Source organism: Molossus molossus, unplaced genomic scaffold (genome assembly GCF_014108415.1).
Source record: "Molossus molossus isolate mMolMol1 unplaced genomic scaffold, mMolMol1.p scaffold_m16_p_3, whole genome shotgun sequence".
Classification (NCBI taxonomy): Eukaryota; Metazoa; Chordata; class Mammalia; order Chiroptera; family Molossidae; genus Molossus; species Molossus molossus.
This window is the reverse complement of record NW_023425366.1, coordinates 98,153,815-98,173,892: the sequence shown is the minus strand read 5'-3', so window position 1 is coordinate 98,173,892 and position 20,078 is coordinate 98,153,815.

Here is a 20,078-nt window from a genome sequence, read left to right as displayed (position 1 = left end):
GCTGATACTCTAACCACTGAGCCAAACTGGCCAGGGCTCTGCTGAAGTGTTTTTTTTTTTTTTTTTTTTTTTATCCTCACCCAAGGACATTTTTCCATTTTTTGTTCAGATAGAGTGGGAGGAAGAGAGAGAAGAGAGAGAAACATTGATGTGAGAGGGACACATCAAGTGGCTGCCACCCGCACGACCAACCAGGGCCGGGGACAAACTGCAACCGAGGCACGTGCCCTTAGCGGGAACCGAACCCGGGTCTCTCCGGACCGCAGGCTGACGCTCTAACCGCTGAGCCAAACCGGCCAGGGCTGAAGTTTTTTATTTCACCTTACATAGGATATTAAAATTTGCTGATTGCCCAGCTGGTGTGGCTCAGTTGGTTGAGCATTATACCATGAACCAGGAGTTTTCTGGTTCAATTCCAGTCCAGGCATATGCCTGGGTGTCGGCTTGATTTCCAGTAGGGGGTGTGCAGGAGGCAGCCCATTGATGTTTCTTTCTCATAGATGTTTTTTATCTCTCCCTCTCCCTTCTTCTCTCTGAAATCAATAAACAGATATTTAAAAAAATTGCAGATAATTCCAATGTCTGAAAGCCCCACACGTCTGTTTCTATTATCTGTTGTTTCTTCTGGATTTCCTCCATGATATATTATTTCCTAGTACACCTGGTTATTTTTAAATGGATATTTAGGATTATGTTGACTACTTCCAGAGAGGATTTAAATTTGCTTCTGCCAGGATACACATTGCTAGTGCTTGAGAGTTCTAGCAGTTCATGATTATTATAATTCACTTTCAGGAATTAAGATGATTAGAAGCTGGACTTTAGTCCACGTGAGAGCTAGTTTATTTCTGGTTCACTATGACTCTGCAGATGCAACCCTTTGTGGTTTTCACTCCAAAGCATAGAGACTTTAATAACAACCCCTGTCTAGGCGGGCCCTATATTCAAATAACTGTTCCCTAGACCGACAAGGCTTTCAGAAAGCTCCTGGGCTATCAGGCACTCGTCCTTCGCTTCCAAGTTGGCAGACAACTTTAGGAAATGTGGCCTGAAATGCTGGGCTCACCTCTGGATTTCCGACGTCCCCCAGATCTCAGCCTCATAATTCTTCTCTACCTCCTTAACACTCCAAAGCTTCAAGCAGCTTTAAAAAATATTTGGGGCATCTTTTCTAACTTCCTTACTGAGTAGGTTGGTTGGAGGTAATGTATCATTACCAGGACTGAAAATCTGAGTAGTAGATACTATTTTTTAATCTCTATTTTTCAGATAAAAAAACCAGACTCAAAGAGGCTACATAACTTGCCCAGGGTCATATTGTAGTACAAGATGGAGCTGGGATAATAACACAGAGTCTGACCCCAAAGCCTATGTGTTCTTAATTTGTATGCTATAATACCACTAGGCAACCTAATTCCTTGGCTGAAGTTTTTGTTGCATTGGGCTCTGCTTCTTCCCTGCAGCTTGCCTCACCTCTCCTTTCTCTAATGCCCAGGGCTCCCACAAAACCCTGCCATGCTTCTCTGGCTGTTCCTTTGGCCTCATTTCCCTTCATGGAGGCCTCCACCCAGGGGCAGGGCAGAGAACAGAAGTTCAGGTGCTAGCAGAGCGTGATGAGATGGAGGCAAGCTTAGACATCACTTCCCCTTATTGGGGCTCTGCGTAGCAGCTGAGGTTGCACAAGCTTTATTTGGAAGCTTCCCCCCTTTGCTGACTCATATGCAGCTTGGGTCAACTCACATTTTCTGTAATTGCATCTATGTTTTTGGAAGCTGCTGCAGAGTGGGAGGGGGCCACATGTGAGGCCTGATCATTCTCTTGGATGAATTTCCTTGTTGGGATACCTCTGTCTCACTGGTTGGCCCAGATAATCTTGGACCAGAAATGTGACTCACTCCTCTTCAGCTCCCTGGTAGCCCCAGTATGTTCAGCAGGTCCTGCATCTTTGTCCTTAAGAGCCTCCCATCCAACTTCACAAGGAAAAGAGGCCGTAAGTCATGAAGGCTGCTAATTCTTCCCCTCTTTCCCCTCCAGTGGTTGACATTTCATTACCTCTCTTCCATCCTGCCTCACAGCTATAAAGACCACAAGTTTGGAAGTACAGCAACTTTGGTTTAAATCCTGGATCTGCTGTTGACAGGTTATTTGACCCTGAGTGAGTCATCAGTCTTTCTGGGCCTTAATTTTTAATCTCTAAAACGGGGATAATTAGCCCAGCCGGTGTGGCTCAGTGGTTGAGCAATGACCCATGCACTAAGAGGTCACTGGTTTGATTCCTTGTCAGGGCACATGCCCAGGTTGCGGACCAAATCCCCAGTCGGGGGCATGCAGGAGGTAGCCATTGATGTTCTCTCTCATTGATGTTTCTATCTCTCTCCCTCTCCCCTCCTTTCTCTCTCTCTCAAATCAATAAAGAAAAAATAAAATAAAATGGGGATAATTATACTCATCTCATGGAATGATTGTAAGGGGCAATCAAGATCAAATGTGTGAACAGAATAAAGCTAGAATTCAACAAACGGAAGCTGGTATATAATTGTCACCCTTGCCATGGCCAAGCCTGCCATCTGAGCTCTGTATTCTCTTTCCCAGGACCCTCCAGTACTGGCTCCACCAGCAATTACTTCTTTTTTTCTGGTATTCTCATTCTCTCCTTCAACATACAGGCCTGCGCCATCTTCCCAGACTCTACATTCTTCTCCAGGTATTCTCCTTGCCTCTGCCATCAAATTTCTGCTTTTGAAAAAATTTTAATTATGGGTATAAAAATGGTTTTAAGAAAAGAGACTACAAAGTAATTCCATGTACCCATCACCTAACTTCAACAATTATCAACATTTTTTCGTTCTGCCCTCCTGCCCCTGTTCTGCTGGAGTACTATAAAGTAAATTTCAGACATCATATTGTTTAATCTGGATGTATTCTTAAAAAATGAGATGTTTAAAAAAGTACATAATACCACCTAAAAAATTAACAATAGTTTCTTAGTATCATCCAAATACTCAATGTTGTAATTTTCCCAATTATCTAAAAAAATTTCATATTTAGATTATTACATTTAGTTTCTATGTCTTATCTATATCAGTTCCCTTCCTCTTTTTTTTTTTTTTCTTCATGACTATTTATTGAAGAAGCAGAGAATTTTTTCCTATAGAATTTCTCTATAGGATTTGGTCGAATGTAATTTTTAGTGTCCTCTGACATGTTCATTTTTTTTTTTTTTTTATCCTCACCCGAGGACACTTTTCCATTTTTTGTACAGATAGAGTGGGAGGGAGAGGAAGAGAGAGAGAGAGAAACATCGACGTGAAAGGGACACATCGAGTGGCTGCCACCCGCACGACCAACCAGGGCCGGGGACAAACTGCAACCGAGGTACGTGCCCTTAGCGGGAACCGAACCCGGGTCTCTCCGGACCGCAGGCCGATGCTCTAACCGCTGAGCCAAACCGGCCAGGGCTGACATGTTCATTTATCTTCCTCTTATTATTAACTTTTGTGTAAACTCATTGTTAGATCTATAAAGTTGGTTAAATTCAGGTTTCATTTGTTTTTCTTTGTTTCATAAGAGGTGCTGTGTTCTTTCCATTATCTCACCTGAGGATCCCCATTGTAACCAGTTGTCCTGCTTTTAGACATGTTAGGGTTGAAGGGATTAGAAGTCGGTGGTTTAATCCATTCCTTATAAAGCTCCAAAAACCTTACCTAAGGGTTTTTTCAGCCCATAATGTTCCTGAATCCATTAATTGCATTGAGTGCTACAAAATGTTGACTTTCTAATTTTATCACTCCTTGTACATTTATCAGCTAGTATTTTCCTCTAAAGAACTTTCCTCGTTACTAATTTGGTTATCCTATATAGAAGATGCTAGTGATGCCACAATCCACAACTCTAGCCAACTTTTGAGTTCACCACATAAGCTGAAGTTTGCTCACAAGCGCTAGGTTTTTTGAATTGCCTGGATACAGCATCTCAGTTAACAAAAATCTTACTTATGTTATAGCCTTAGATCCTGAAAGATATGGGGGAAATGGCAATTATATAAATTGTAGAGTTGGCTGTCTTTTCTTAATTGCCCTGGAAACTTGAAGAAAGAGAGTAACAGGCTCAGGGCAGCCAATGAAATTCAGCACCAAAAGCGTGTCTACGGGCAGCACCTAAAACGACTCTCCTGTAGCTGGAGAAAAGTCTATGCTGAAAGCAGACCCAACAGGAGCCGACAGAGAGAAAGCACCAGAGTAATATTTGAAGAGATAAAGGCTGAAATTTTTCTAACATTGATGAAAGACATGAATCCACATATTCAAGAAGCTCAGCAAACCCTAAGCAGAATAAATACAAAGAAAACCATACCCAGGCACGTCAGAGTCAAACTTCTGAAAACCAAAAATATAAAGACAAAATTCTAAAACAGCCAAAGGAAAAAAAATTTAGGGGAATAATAAAATAGTGGCTTACTTCTTCTTCTTCTTTTTTTTTTTCTTTATTGATTTCAGAGAGAGAGGAAGGGAGAGGGAGAGAGAGATAGAAACATCAATGAGAGAGAACATCGACTGGCCCCCTCCTGCATGCCCCCCACTGGGGACTAAGCCCACAACCTGGGCATGTGTCCTGACCAGTAATCGAACCGGCAACCTCTTGGTGCATGGATTGACGCTCAACCAGTGAGCCACACCGGCCCAGTGTGGCTTCTTAAAAGTAATCATAGAAGTCAGAAGAAATGGAATGACACCTCTAAAGTGAAGAAAGGAGAAAACTCTGCTAACCTAGCAATCTATCCCCAGTGAAAAATTCTTCAAAAATTAAGGCCAAAATTATTAGACAAACAAAAGCTGAGAGACTTTGTCTCCAGCAGATCCATACTCTGAGACCCTCAAGCCAAAGAAAATAATCCCAAATCTTAGCTTGGATCTTCAGGAAGGAAGGAAGAAACCTGTAATGGGTAAATAAGTGGAAGCAATTAAAAAGTTGTAGAGCCCTGCCCTGGTCGGTTTGGCTCAGCGGTTAGAGCGTCGGCCTGCGGTCCTGCGAGACCAGGGTTCGGTTCCTGCTAAGGGCGCGTACCTCAGTTGCAGTTTGTCCCCGGCCCTGGTTGGGTTGTGCAGGTGGCAGCCACTCGATGTGTCCCTTTCACGTCGATGTTTCTCTCCCTCTCTCTTCCTCTCTCTCCCTCCCACTCTATCTAAACAAAAAATGGGAAAGTGTCCTTAGGTGAAGATAAAAAAAAAAGTTGTAGAGCCCTGGCTGGTGTGGCTCAGTTAGCTGAGCATCGTCCTGTGCACTGGAAGGTTGCTATTTCAATTCCCGGTCAGGGCACATACCCAGGTTGCAGGTTAAATCCTCAGTTGGGGTGCATGAGGGAGGCAACCAATCGATGTTTCTCTCTCACATTGATGTGCCTCTCTCTCTCTCTCCCCCCCCTTCCTCTCTCTTTAAAATCAATAAAAACATATTTTTAAAAAAGATGTAGAAAACAACATGACATTTTCTTAAAAAAAAATTAAACAGTTACTTAAACATTAAGTTTAAAATTAAACAGATCCAGTAATTCAACTTTGGGTATATACCTAAAAGCATCGAAAGCAGGGACTTGGACAGACACCAATGTTCATAGCAGCAACTATTACTCACAATAGTCAAAAGGTGGAAGCAACCCAAATGTCCATTGGCAGATAAAATGGATAAACAAATGTGGTATATACATACAGTGAAATATTATTCAGCTTTAAAAAGGAAGGTTTACAACATGCTACAACATGGACGAATCTTAAAGACACTGTGCTAATAAAATAAGGCAGACACAAAAGACAAATATTGCATGATTCCACTTATGGAAGGTACCTAGAATAGTCAAATTCAGAGACACAAAGTAGAATGGTGGTTGTCAGGACTGGGGAGCAGGGGGAGTGGAGAATGAAAGTTGGTGTTCAGTGGGTATGGAGTTTCAGTTTGGGAAGATAAAAAGTTTTGGAAATCGATGGCGGTGTTGGTTGCAGAACAATCAGTGTAATTAATACCACTGGATTGTACACTTAAAATGGTTAATGTGGTGAATCTTATATTTTGTATATTCCACCACAATAACGATATTTAAAAGACTATCAACTGTTTAAGGCAATAATAACAACAGTGTATACTTAGGTTTCTAACAAATGTGGGAGCAAACTATATGACAACACAAAGGGTCAGGAGGAAAAGATGTCAATGGAATTATTTATTGTAAAGTTCTGACATCCTTCATCAAGTGGTTAAATACTAATTTAAGGTAAAGCGTAATAAGGAAAGGCATATTTTAATTTACAGGTTAACCAGGAGAAAGGAAAAAAAAATGTATAACCAAAATGCTACCAAGGAGATAAAGTAGGATAATAAAAATAATATTTGGTTCATCCAAAACATTAAAGGAAAGGAAAAACAAAAAACAGATGGAACAAATGGAAAATAGGTAACAAGATGATAGACAATCACATTACATTTAGTGTCCTAAACACTAATCTCCAAGAGACAAAGATTGACTGAATTTTAAAAAACCAACAATAAGGAATGCAGTCAATAATACTGTAATAACTATGTATGGTGTCAAATGGGTACTAGACTTATTGAGATGATTACTTTGTAAGCTATATAAATATCTAATAGTGATTAGTTGTACGCCCGAAACTAATATAATATTGTATTTCAACTGTAATTGAAAAAATAGAAAAATGTATTAAAAAATTAATACTATAGCCTTGGTGAGTTCCTGCGTCAGGTCACATACAAGAATCAATCAACAAATGAGTAAATAAGTGGAACAACAAATTGATCTCTCTTTCTCTCAAATCAATAAATAAAAATTAAAAAATAAATACTATCAAACAATGAAAAAGGGTAAAACAAACAAACAAACATTCAACCACAAACCAATTGTATCCTTTTTACAAGTGCCATATTTTAGGCACAATCACAGAGAGATTGAAAATATAAAGATACAAAAAGATATACCCATCAAATATCAACTCTAAGAAAGCTGGGGTGGCTATATCAATAAGTTATTAATACAGGTGTATTCTACAGCGCAATTTTCAACCTTTTTAATCTCATAGGACATATAAACAAAACTAAAATTCTGCGGCACACCAAAAAAGATATTTTTTGCCAATCTGACAGAAAAGAAGGTATAATTTTGATTCATTCACACAAGACAGCAATTGTTATGTTGGCTGTTGTCATTTTTTATTTGACAATCTAAGGAAATAGAGGTCAGTGCGCCTGACTAAACAGTCAGGTGTGCGTGTTTTTAAAATTCTCGCCACGCCGGGTGAAAATTGCTGCTCTCCACAACACTCCAGGGTGTCTAGAAGGGTTAAGTCCCATTTGCTCCTGACAATCATCTGGTCTCTGCACTCACTGGCTTTTTCCCTTCTGTCTCACTTTTCCCACCTATTCACTTATGTTTCTGGGATTACCTCCCAAATAAACTACCTGCTACTCAAGCTTTTATTAAAGGACCAGCTTTTAGCCCTGGCCGGTTTGGCTCAGCGGTTAGAGCGTCGGCCTGCGGTCCCGAGAGACCCGGGTTTGGTTCCCGCTAAGGGCACACATCTCAGTTGCGGTTTGTCCCCGGCCCTGGTTGGGTCATGCCACTTGATGTGTCCCTTTCACGTCAATGTTTCTCTCTCTTTCTCTCTTCCTCTCTCTCCCTCCCACTCTATCTGAACAAAAAAAATGAAAAAATGTCCTCGGGTGAGGATAAAAATAAATAAATAAATAAATAAATAAAGGACCAGCCTTTGGAACCCAAACTAAAACACTGAGAGCTTGAATAGAAAAGGCAGCATAAATACATATTCTTCCCCTTTATTTACCCATTTTCAAATAATGAGTTGGTGCTCTATAGCCTGCTAAGGAGACCAGTGAATCCTTTCTCTTTAGTGTCATTATTAACTAATGATTTAAGTACATTTTCTGTTTTTGTTTAATTTTTTTTTCTTTATTGATATTAGCGAGAGAGAGAGAGCGAGAGAGAGAGAGAGAGGAAGGGAGAGGGAGAGAAAGAGAGAAACATCGATGAGAGAGAACATGGATTGGCCGCCTCCTGCATGCCCCCCACTGAGGATTGAGCCCACAACCTGGACACGTGCCCTGATGAGGAATCGAACCAGCCACCTCTTGGTGCGTGGGTCGATGCTCAACCACTGAGCCACACCGGCTGGGCCATTTTCTGTTTCTAAATAAACTTGAGTTTTCAGAACCGTTTTAGATTTACAAAAAATTACAAAGATAATACAGAGAGTTGCCATACACAATGCATTCAGATTCCCCTATTTTTTAAAATTGAATTTATTGGGGTGCATTGCTTAATAAAATTGTAAAGGTTTCAAGTATACAATTCTATAATACATCATCTGTATATTGTATTGTGTCAAGTCTCCTTCCATCACCATTTATCCCCCTTTTCCCTCTGGTAATCACCATACTGTTGTATCTATGAGTTTTTTATTTCTTTGCTTAATCCCTTCACCTGTCTCAGCCAGCTTCCCAACCCTCCTCCTACCAGCTATGAGTCTGTTCTCTATATCTATGAGCCTGATCTATTTTGTTTGTTTATTTTGTTCATTAGATTCCACATATAAGTAAAAATCATATGATATTTGTCTTTCTCAGACTGGCTTATTTCACTTAGCATAATGCTTTCCAGGTCCATCCATGCTGTTGAAAAAGGTAAGATTTTCTTCTTTTTTTATGGCCGAGTAGTATTACATTGTGTATATGTACCACAGCTTTTTTTATCCACTCATCTACTGATGGGCACTTGGGGTGCTTCCAAATCTTGGCTATTAACATAGGGGTCCATCCCCTATTATTATCTTACATTGGCAAGGTATATTGTCATAATGAATAAGCCAATATTGCCACATTATTATTAACAAAAGTCCATACTTCATTCAGATTTTAGCTTTTACCTGATGTCCTTTTTCTGTTCCAGGAGCCCATCCAGGACAACACATTACATTTCACCATTATGTCTCCTTAGGCTCTTCTTGGCTGTGACAGTTTCTCAGACTTTCCTTGTTTTTGATGATCTTGACAGTTTTGAGGAGTCCTGGTCAGACACTTTGTAGACTGTCCCTTTATTGTGATTAGTGTCTGATGGTTCTCTCATGATTAGACTGGGGTTACATTTGAGGTGGTTTAATTCATTGCAGCTATTCTTCTTCTTCTTCTTTTTGAGGCTCAGGTTGTTGCAGTTTTGGTCAGTAGAATCCCCTGTGGGCTGGCTCCTCCGTTCTTTCGCAAAAACTCTAGTAATCTTTGATTCCATCTTTGCTTTCTGATATAGCAAGATTTTTCTAGGCTTTTCTTCTACATTTCCTGCTTCAAACCTGGAATCAGTTATCTCCAGAGGGTCCTCATTCCTTTTAGTGGGAAATGGTATTTAGAGACCATAGGCAAGCAGGAGGGTGCCATTGCTACAGAGCTGTTGTGATCGTTTCTGAAACTTTTTAGTGGGTGGGGCTGGAAAATAAGTATTTTAGAAAGTGAAAAAAATAATGGGCACATACTGATATTTTCCATTTGAATTTAAATAATAAAGTTTTAACATAACTTCCTTGATTTAATATTTGTGTCTCTTTTCCCTTACCTTGGTTCCTAATGACATAACACAATTATTTATTTGTTCTCTACACTATATGCAACATAAATTCAAAATAGTAATATCAATATTATTACTAACAATACGGTTACCCAGCGCTGCTTGGGAGTTCTTTGTAGCTCTTGTGTCGTTAGGATAGCGTCCTCTGGGAATGTGCTAGCAAATCACTGTTTAATTATGCCACTGGCTTGCCACGTAGTTAGGGTATTTGCTTCCCTTTTTGTACACTTTCAGGAATTGCTCTGTGGTATTTTTCTTTTTCATGGCTTTCCAGGGAGATGGATGAAAGACTTAAACTGGTAACCCGAGGTGCTTGCTGAAGGAGGCTTTTAACTCTCAGTTCACAAAGGAAGCACTTTCCAATCAATGTCAGGCAAACTGCCGCTGTGCCCTCCCCAGACTCCTGCCTCTGGAGACGAGTTCCTCTCAGGTGGGCAGGGAGGGAGGCTGATGGAGTTCTGGAGGAGAATCTAACATCAGCCTAAACACAATTCTGAATCAAAATTACTGTACACAGTAGAACAAAACCACTGCGCTTTGTCTGGGAACATAAACTTTCTGAAACATTTGACGTCATTTTCGTTTCCCAAGGAGGAACTGGAGCAGAGCTGACAACAGAGTTGAATGATAAAAACGTATCTGGTGGGTACTCTCCTCCCTGCCACGGGATGAAAACTTCAGTAGGTGCCATTTTCCTGCTTGCCCCTAAAGGGTCCTCTTGTCATTGTAAGTCACAAAACACAGTCCCAATTTAGACTAAGTTATGACTCAACTTCAAACTCACTGAGGGGTATCAAGCACAGCTGACAGGTTCGCTGGCAAAGAAACAATAAGACCTTTTTAGATTCAGACAGTTTCTCATTTACATAGATAGCAAAAGCAAGATCAGCCAAGGTGTCAGCTCCCTGTGTCCCCTGTTCAACAGGGTGACACCCAAACTATGACAATGGAACAGGAGGGGTGGGGCACCCTGTTGCCGGGGAGCCAATTCCACGCTCTGGCCCAGGAGAGCGGCTGCCCGCAGCTGCGCCTGAACATGGGTGAGGCAGAAAACCTCAGACCGCATTCGAACCCAGGCGGGGGGTGAAAATCTGGCTCAGACCAACCTTCCTGGAAGAGAAGGAGGCAGCTCCTCACAATCTTCTTATGTTCTCATGTCCTGGGAGGGCCACAGGGCATGCATGGTCATCAGGGCACGATGGAGAAGCTAGTTCCCTTCCAAGTGTTAAGACTTCTCTTCTTGCCTGGCTGGTGTGGCTCAGTGGTTGAGCGTCGACCCTGCACCAAGAGGTCACCAGTTCGATTCCCGGTCAGGGCACATGCCCAGGTTGTGGGCCCGATTCCCAGTGGGGGGCATGCAGGAGGCGGCCAATCAATGTTCTCTCTCATCAGTGTTTCTCTCTCTCTTTCCCTCTCCCTTCCTCTCTAAAATCAAGAAAGAAAGAAAAAAAGGCTTCTCTCCTTTCCCCAGTTGAGGCTGGTGGCCGAGAGAGAACCTCCCGTCCAGAAAGGAGATCGTGGGTGGATTCCGCCCCATCTCCTTGCTTACATCCTTCCCCACTTACTCGCCACTGTTTTGACCTGTAAAGTAAAAAAGGTAGGAGGTAGGAGTTGTAAGGCAAGGAGATGGTTCCTATGTGGCTGGATGTCGTGGCATTTTTTGAGCCTGGCCAAAGTCTAGAGGTGACTCCTCTTGTGGGCACCTTCTTGTGTTCTTCAGAGGATGCAGCCCCGGGTCCCTCTGAGGCACGTGCTGTGGTGTGATCCACAGGACATACTCATGCCTGTCTTCCCAGCTGAACTCCTCCAGGAGAGCAGCCTCCGCTATCCTGAGCCCACAGACTGCTCTGGTTTTTTCAGACACAAGAGAACAGTCCACTCTTCCTCAACTACAGGGAACGTGGAGAGTACCACCTCCACCCTGCCTCCTTGGAGGGGCTCAGCACAGCGTCAGCTCCCATCCCCCTTTCTTTTCTCTCCACTCTACCAGCGGACCCAGGAGACACAGAATCAGCCCATTTCCTTCGTAAATCCTGTAGCCGCTGAGCTGCCTCCGGGATTTCGTATCTATCACAATTTTGAGGCTCAGTGGACATTTTTAACGTCATGTTAATCACATCCTAAAATACTTGTCCCTTTTGAGTATCCTAGACTCATGGTCTTTTACAAACTCAACTTACTTCATTGACCAGAAATTTATTTTTGTTTTTGATCTGCAATTGCCTGTTTTTGGCCAATGGCTCTTTGTTCTTTGTGGCAATGTGTCCCCAGTTAGCCTTGAAAGCATTCTTACTTTCTGGCAGCAAGATGTTTTAGGCCCAGTTTGAGGTTTTCTGCCTCAAACATGGAATCAGCTACTCTTTCCAAGGAGCATTGGCCCTGGATATTCAAACACTGTATCTGAGACCAAAATCTGGGCCATAGAAATGCAGATTTTTATGGTTTCATATTAGTACTGGGGGTGTTGCAGGATGACAGAACAACAAAAAGTTACATTTTATTTAAAAACAAAAAAGATATGCCCTAGCCAGTTTGGCTCAGGGGTTGGAGAGTCAGCCCACGGACCAGAGAGACCCGGGTTCGGTTCCCACCAAGGGCACAAACCTCGGTTGCAGTTCGTCCCTGGCCCCGGTTGGGGTCATGTGGGTGGCAGCCACTCGATGTGTCTCTCTCGCATCGATGTTTCTCTCTCTCTCTTCCTCCCTCTCTCCCTTCCGCTCTATCTGAAGATAAATGCAAGAATGTCCTTGGGTGAGGATAAAAAAATAAAAACAAAAAAGATAGCCCTGGATGGTGTGGCTCAGTTGGTTGACCGTCGTCCTATGCATTGAAAGATTGCTGGTTCAATTCCTGGTCAAGGTATATGCCCAGGCTGTGAGCTTGATCCCTGGTCGGGTGTGTGCAAGAGGCAGCCAATAAATGCTTCTCTCACATCAATGTTTTTCTCTCTCTCTGTCAAATCAATAAAAAAAATATTTTTAAAAAAGCCTATTTTAAAAATAAAAAGATAATACATTTTTGTAGATATTTTTACTTAATTATAACTTACTAAGCCCTTTCTTGTGCTGATATAAGAGTCTTTTAATTTGTTTTCTCCTTCTTTTGGATTATTGAGTATTTTCCATTATTCTATTCAATCTCTGTTCCTGGCTTATTAGATATAACTGTTTTATTATTTTAGTGGTTGTTTTGGGATATAACTTATCACACCTAGCCTTCAAGTGATATTATATCACATCACATATATTCTAAAAACTTTACAACAGTAGACTTCTGTTTCTCACCTCTCAGACAATGTTCTAGTATCATACATTTTATTTCTACATCTGTTATAAACTCCATAATGTGTTACTATGTTTGCTTTAAGTAGCTGGTGATCTTTTAAACAGCTTTAAATAATGCGACAAAAATATTTGTATTTACATAATTATCATTAAAAATTTTTTTCTTTTTTGATTTTAGAGAGAGATAGAAGCATCAATGAGAGAGAACATCGATTGGCCGCCTCCTGCATGCCCCCCACTGGGGATCGGGCCCACAACCTGGGCATGTGCCCTGACTTGGAATCAAACCAGTGACCTGTTGGTGCATGGGTTGATGCTCAACCAGTGAGCCACACTGGCTGGGCCATTTTAACCATTTTTAAATGTACAATTTAGTGGCATTAATTACATTCACAATGTTGTACAACTGTCACCATTATTCATTTCCAAAATTTTTTTTATCACTCCAAACAGAAATTTTGCAACCATTAAGCAATAACTTCTTTCCTGGAAACCTCTAATCTACTTCCTGTCTTTATGTATTTGCCTATTCTAGATATTGCAAATAAAGGGAACCATACAATATTCATCCTTTTGTGCTTGGTCTGTTCATTTTTATTGCCTCTTTTTCCTGTGATTCACTCTGGATAGTTTGTATTGTCATGCCTCCAAGTTCACTAATCTTTTCTTCTTCATTGCCTAATCTGACATTAATCTGACGTTGGTATTTTTCCTTTTTAGTCACTGTAGTTTCCATCTCTAGAAGCTTGATTTGGGTACTTTGCTATATCTTCTACATTTCTACTTAACGAATCCCATCCTTCTTATAGCTTATTGAACAGATGGAGTATAGTTGTAACAACTGTTTTAATGTCCTTGTTGACTAATTCTATCACTAGTGTCCTTTCTGGGTCAGTTTGCTTGATTGGTTTTTCTCCTCATTATGGGTTATATTTTCTTTTTACTTCACATGCACGTTAATTTTTTTTTTTTTTAATCCTCACTAGAGGACACTTTTGCATTCATCTTCAGATGAGTGAGAGGGAGAGAGGGTGGAAGAGAGAGAGAGAAACATCGATGTGAGAGAGACACATTGACTGGCTGCCACCCACACGACCTAACCAGGGCGGGAGACAAACTGCAATCAAGGTACGTGCCCTTAGCGGGAACCAAACCCGGGTCTCTCTGGACCGCAGGCCGACGCTCTAACCGCTGGGCCAAACCGGCCAGGGCCACGTGCTAATTTTTAATTGGATGCCAGACCTTGTGAGTTTTACCTTGTTGGATGCTGGATATTTTTGTATTCTTCTAAATATCCTTGAGTTTTGGTCTGAGACACATGTAGGTTACTTGGAGAATTTTGTTTCTTTCAGGTGTTGCTTTTAAACGTGGTCACGTGGAACCAGAGCTGTTTTGTCTAATTCTCCTCACTACAGAGGCAAGACCCTTCTTCGTACACTAAACTGGTATTGTCTGAATTTCAGGTTTCCCACTTTGGCTACTGGAAGCCTGGGCACTGCTCCCATCCTTTCGGATGGTTCTCTCCCTGGTCTCTGGCAGTTTCTTCACATGCACCTGCCACACGTGCATTCAAAATTCTCAGCTGAATTGTCAGGGAGGGTCCTCTGCAGGTCTCCGGAGTTCGCTCACTGTGCAGCTCTTCTCTGGCTGTTACTTGCCCTGCAAACTCTATTCAACTTGGAGAAACTGCTGGGCTCTTCCTGGGTCTCCCGTTCCTGCGCCACAGCCCGATGACTTTGTCCAGGCAGTCAGCTGGGACAACCGCAGGGCTCACCTCACTTGTGTCCTGCCTCTCCGACCTCACTGTTCATCATTGCCCCACGTCCAGTGTTTTCTGTGCCATTATTTCAGGGCGGAGGGTATATTTGGTCCATGTTATCCCATCTTGATTGGTGCAGAAGTCTAGACCCTTGACTTTGTCCTTTCATCTATCTATTATTTTATTTTAAACTTTAGAAGAACTAACATGTTCTTATATTTGGGTTGAATTCGCAGTGTGTGTGTGTGTTATGAATTTTATTTTTAGCTTAAATATTCTGGAATAAGATTTACAGCATATAAGTCCATAGGTTTGTTATTTGGAAAGAAAAAGAAATTCTTGTCTTCCCCTAAGGGACACCAGAAAATTGAAAGGTCTAAGGTAGCGGTTCTCAATCTGTGGGCCGCGACCCCTTTGGGGGTTGAACGACCCTTTCACAGGGGTCGCCTAGGACCATCGGAAAACACATATTTCTGATGGCGATTCATAACAGTAGCAAAATTACAGTTATGAAGTAGCAACGAAAATAATTTTATGATTGAGGGTCACCCCAACATGAGGAACTGTATTAAAGGGTTGCAGCATTAGGAAGGTTGGTACCTAATTAGGTGCCCAAATTCGTACAGTAATAAAACAGAATAGTGATTAAGAACATGATATAAATTTTTTGAAGTACGTTTATATCATTCTTTAATATAGGTATGAAACTTCTGGGGAAAAGGGATGCATTTCTTCAACATTATTACATAATGCTAAGCTTTTCAAATTGGCCTTATCAATCTGTAGCTCCCCCACTCCACCGGAAGTTCTCATTGATTGCATTTTGGCCATGCAGAGTATTGAATGACTTTCATTTTTGCCAATCTGTTCTGTGTAGGTGGTAATTTGTTTGGTGTGTGTATTTAAAATAAAAATAACATAAAATTTGCCATTTTAGCCACTTTTTTTTTTTTTATCCCCACCCAAGGCTTTTTTTTTTTCTTTTCATTTTTTGTTCAGGTAGAGTGGGAGGGAGAGAAAGGAAGAAAGAGAGAGAGAGAAACATTGACGTGAAAGAGGTACAGTACATGCCCTTAGTGGGAACCGAACCCGGGTCTCTCTGGATCGCAGGCCGACGCTCTAACCGCTGAGCCAAACTGGCCAGGGCCATTTTTAGCCACTTTTTTTTTTTTATCTTCACTTGAGGACATTTTTTTGATATTTTGTTCAGATGGAGTGGGAGGGAGAGAGAGAGAAACATCAACGTGAAAGGGACACATCAAGTGGTTGCCACCCACACGACCCACCCAGGGCCGGGGACAAACTGCAACCGAGGTACATGCCCTTAGCGGGAACTGAACCCGGGTCTCCATGGACCGCAGGCCAACGCTCCAACCACTGAGCCAAACCAGCCAGGGCCATTTTAGCCACTTTTTAAGTGTATAATTCAGTGGCATTAATTATAGTCACAATTTTATGCAACCATCACCATATCTATTTCCAAACTCTTTTTATCACCCCACATAGAAATGCTGTACCCATTAAGCAGTAACTCCCCACTTCCCCTCCCTGGAGCCCCTGGTGACCTGTAATCTGCTTTCAGTCTCTGTGAATTTCATAGTGTTCTTTAAAGCTCCCAAGCACCATACTTCAATCTCAATTAAGTTATAAAACATCTTTCCAACTGACAAAGCTACAAGTTGAAAGTTATAATGCATAAATCTACATGGCATAAAACCTTTCATTTTTTTTTTTCTTTTAATTAGTTCTCTCCATCTGATACAAAACAGGGAGAATAAGTTCAGTTATAGAGAATTTTCCAGAACCATACAACCCTCCTCTCACTGCTAAGACCTGGGAACTTGTGCAGTTTAACATGATCAATATTCTTGATTACATTAAAGTAGATCAGGAGGTTAATTTATGCTGCAAGCTGACTGTCAGGTTGGGGCCCAGCTGAAGGCTTTTGGATGGGGGGCATCCAATTTCTTATCACACCCTTGTCTCTGCCATTTCTGAACATTCTTGTTCCAATACATGTAATCTGTCTTCACTCTTTACAGCAGGGTTGTTAACCTGGGGTCCTGAGATTTCATGGATAAACCATTCACTAAGTCCATGAACTTGAATGGGAATACAATTCTACCCTAATTTTAATTAACCTCTAAAAATTGTATTTCTGCCCTGGCTGGTTTGACTCAGCGGTTAGAGCATCGGCCCGCTGACCAATGAGTCATGGGCTCGATTCCAGTCAAGGGCACGTGCCTCAGTTATGCTTTGTCCCCGGCCCTGATCACGGTCGTGTGGGGGGCAGCCAGTTGATGTGTCCCTCTCACATCAATGTTTCTCTCTCCCTCCCTCCCTCCCACTCTATCTGAAGATAAATAGAAAAATACCCTCAGATGAGGATTTTTTAAAAATTGTATTTCTTTCACTTAAGGAGAAACCACAGCAGTATTAGAAGCATCTGTCACTTTGCCATGAGTAGAAATCAGGGATATTTTCACATCGCATCTTGGATGTTGCAGAAACGGTGAAGTGTTACCTGCACTCATCATCCTTTGAAAGTACGTATACTAGTTATTAGAGCTGCTGCTATTTAAAGTGTTAATAAAGAAGCATATACATTACATCACAAGTCTGAAAATCTAATTACTGTTTATTATATTTAATATTTTGACTGACTTTCAGTGGTTTCCTTTGCAAGTTAATGTATTTTACATCATGAGTTTTAAAACATTATTCGGAGTGTGGGGTGTCCCTAAGCTTCACCAGACTGCCAAGAGATCTGAGGCACACAAGAGACTAAGAACCCCTTCTGCCGGAGGCCACTGCAGCCACCTCCCACCCACAGCACGGCGGTCTCAGCCAGACGCACCCCTCCCCCCAGTGTGAAAGGATTTGGGGAGCATGACTGAGCTTTATTACTCCGAATCTGCATGAGTGCACTGTTCACTGTCTCTTAATACCAAGCGTATAAGAACCCCTCCAGGTCCCAGGAATTTTACTTCTACTCCAAAGGGTCGCAGACTTGCTTGAGTTAGGAGCACTTGCCAGAGGAAACTAATTGTATCTTTTATTTGAAATTGTTTATTTGAATCATTGCTGCTACATTGATTCCCTTTCTGAAGGAATGTTCACCTTCAGGCCTCTAAAGTACCTGGCTTTGCATTTCGATGGGGCAGACTCAGGTGTGGACGCCCTGCCCTCCCCAGCACACACACCTCCATTCCCATGGCAATGCCCTTCTTGGAGCAAGTTCAGCTTCAGGTCTGGAAACAGGACGCAGAGCATTTTCCCATTTCTGGGTCTGGCTGGTGGGCCGAAGATGGGAAACTCATTCATGTGGTCCGGCCCGGGCGCCCTCCCAGGGAGACTCTGCACCCTCGGTTTACTCTGAGACCAGGCCGCTCTTGGTCAAGCTCACGGGCCCAGACCTGGCCTGACTGGACTTCCAGGTCGAGGGCCCCTCCCAGCAGAGTGCCAATGGCAGCGACTTACCTCTCCATGGCCCTGAGCTCTTCATCTTAGAGACTTTGGGTAACCAAAATCACCCTTCCGTGGCTCGGTTAGGGGACACCTAACCCCATCTCTTACTGACAGCAAAGTGTTGGGTGGTGTGGTCCCAGGCTAGAGAGACTGACAGTCCCTGGGAGTCCCTTGCTGGAGACAGCAAGATGTCTATTCCTTCTCTCCTAGGTGTGGGCGTGAATTCCACAGCCCTTCTCCGGTGCAGCTAGCCAAGAGGGTCCAGCAGGGGTCATACTGTCCTCCAAGCCTCAAGTCGGGGATCCCCCATCTGTCCCCTCTCCGCCTCCCATCAGCCTAGGGATGATCTTTCCTCCATCACTGTTCTCTTCTGCCTCAGCCCAGCTCCTCGCCCCACCCCCAGACACACCGCAGCCTCCCTGGATCCCAGGCCTCATTTTTCTCCCTTCCAACCCATCCTCCCTCCCCACCCCCGCTAGCCCTGGCCCCAGGTTATCTGTCTAAAACACAAAATCCCATTTCAGCTCGCGTTTCAAACTGGCTCTGACTCCGTAAAGCCCTCAGTTCTGGTCTGACACTCAAAGCCCTTTCAGCCTTGCTGGTCTCATGTCCCACTCCCTGCCCCTTGTATCTGCAGACCCCACCCTCTGTGGCTGCCCATCACACTGTGATGGACCTGCCTGGCTGCCTGCCCAGCTGCCCCACAGTCTGGCCTGGCACTCAGCAGACACCTGAAATGCCTACTGAGTCTGGCTTTCTGGAAGCACCACTTTGAGTGACAGGCCTGAGGGTTTCATTATGGGACCTCATTGGAGAGAGCACGCTTTTCACTTGACCACCTGCTGCTGGGTCTTAGTGCAACATCCCTTGGGAGAGCTTGGGTGGTGACTGTCATTTTAACCTGGGAACGCCTTAGGAACAGTGCCTGACTGCCACCCTTAGGGTTGGGCAGACCCTCTCCAAGGTTCTTGTACTCTGGACTCCCATTCAGCAAAGTGACCTCTGTCAGTGCCTCGCCTACTTCCATGCCTAGATTCCTGCTTTGGGTGCTTAGCAGATAAAGTGACCTCCATAGTGGCTGGCTGTCAGGAGGGAGGGATGGTAGGGTCTGAATGATGACACACTCTGTGTGTCAAGTGTTAACCCCACCCCTGAAGCCACCCTGAAACCTTCCAAGGGGGCAAATCCACTAAGGGAGAAAGGATGAAGCCTTCAGTTTGTTTGGGGGTGATGTCTGCAGCTCAGTCATGTTTAGGAGTGCAGCTGGTTGAGAGCAGAGGCAGCCAAACAGAACTTTCACTGGCCGCCCAGCCTCTGCACAGACTGAGCCTCACTCCAGACCCCCCTCTACTCCTATCAGGGCGGGAGAGGGGCTTGCACTTGGCCTGACATAGACCCTGAATCACCAAGGCAAAGGGGCAACGGCACAGAGGGGCTCCAGCCACACGGTTGGAAATGCCGGAAGCCGAGGTACAGGCTGCTCTCTGGAGTGCTGGCCTTGTACCCTCCTTCTCCGGTCATTTTGTGAGTCAGATCTGAGTAACTGGAGCAGCAAAGCCCTGGGAGACCACCAAGGGTGCTAGTGCCCTCACATGGGAGAAGGGCACATGGGTGCCCAGTTGCAGTCCTGGGAGGATCAGCTGTCTGGAGTCTGAAATGCACATCACAGACGCAGGCTCTGCAAGGACACTCATTCCTGGCCAGGGGAACCATGGGTCTGTGGCCCCAGGTGGGGAGGCAGAGTTTGAATTAGGGAAAGGGGAGGTGCACTTTGGCTCAGCAGGAGTGAGATCCCCCTCAGAGGGAGCACTACCTGCTGGCTGGAGAGCTGGGACCTTGAGCAGGCGGTGTCTCCAGGGCCTGGGACACCGGAGCCCGCCTGAGCCTCTACCTGCAGGGAAGCAGTGGTTAGTGATAGGGGTAAAGGTGG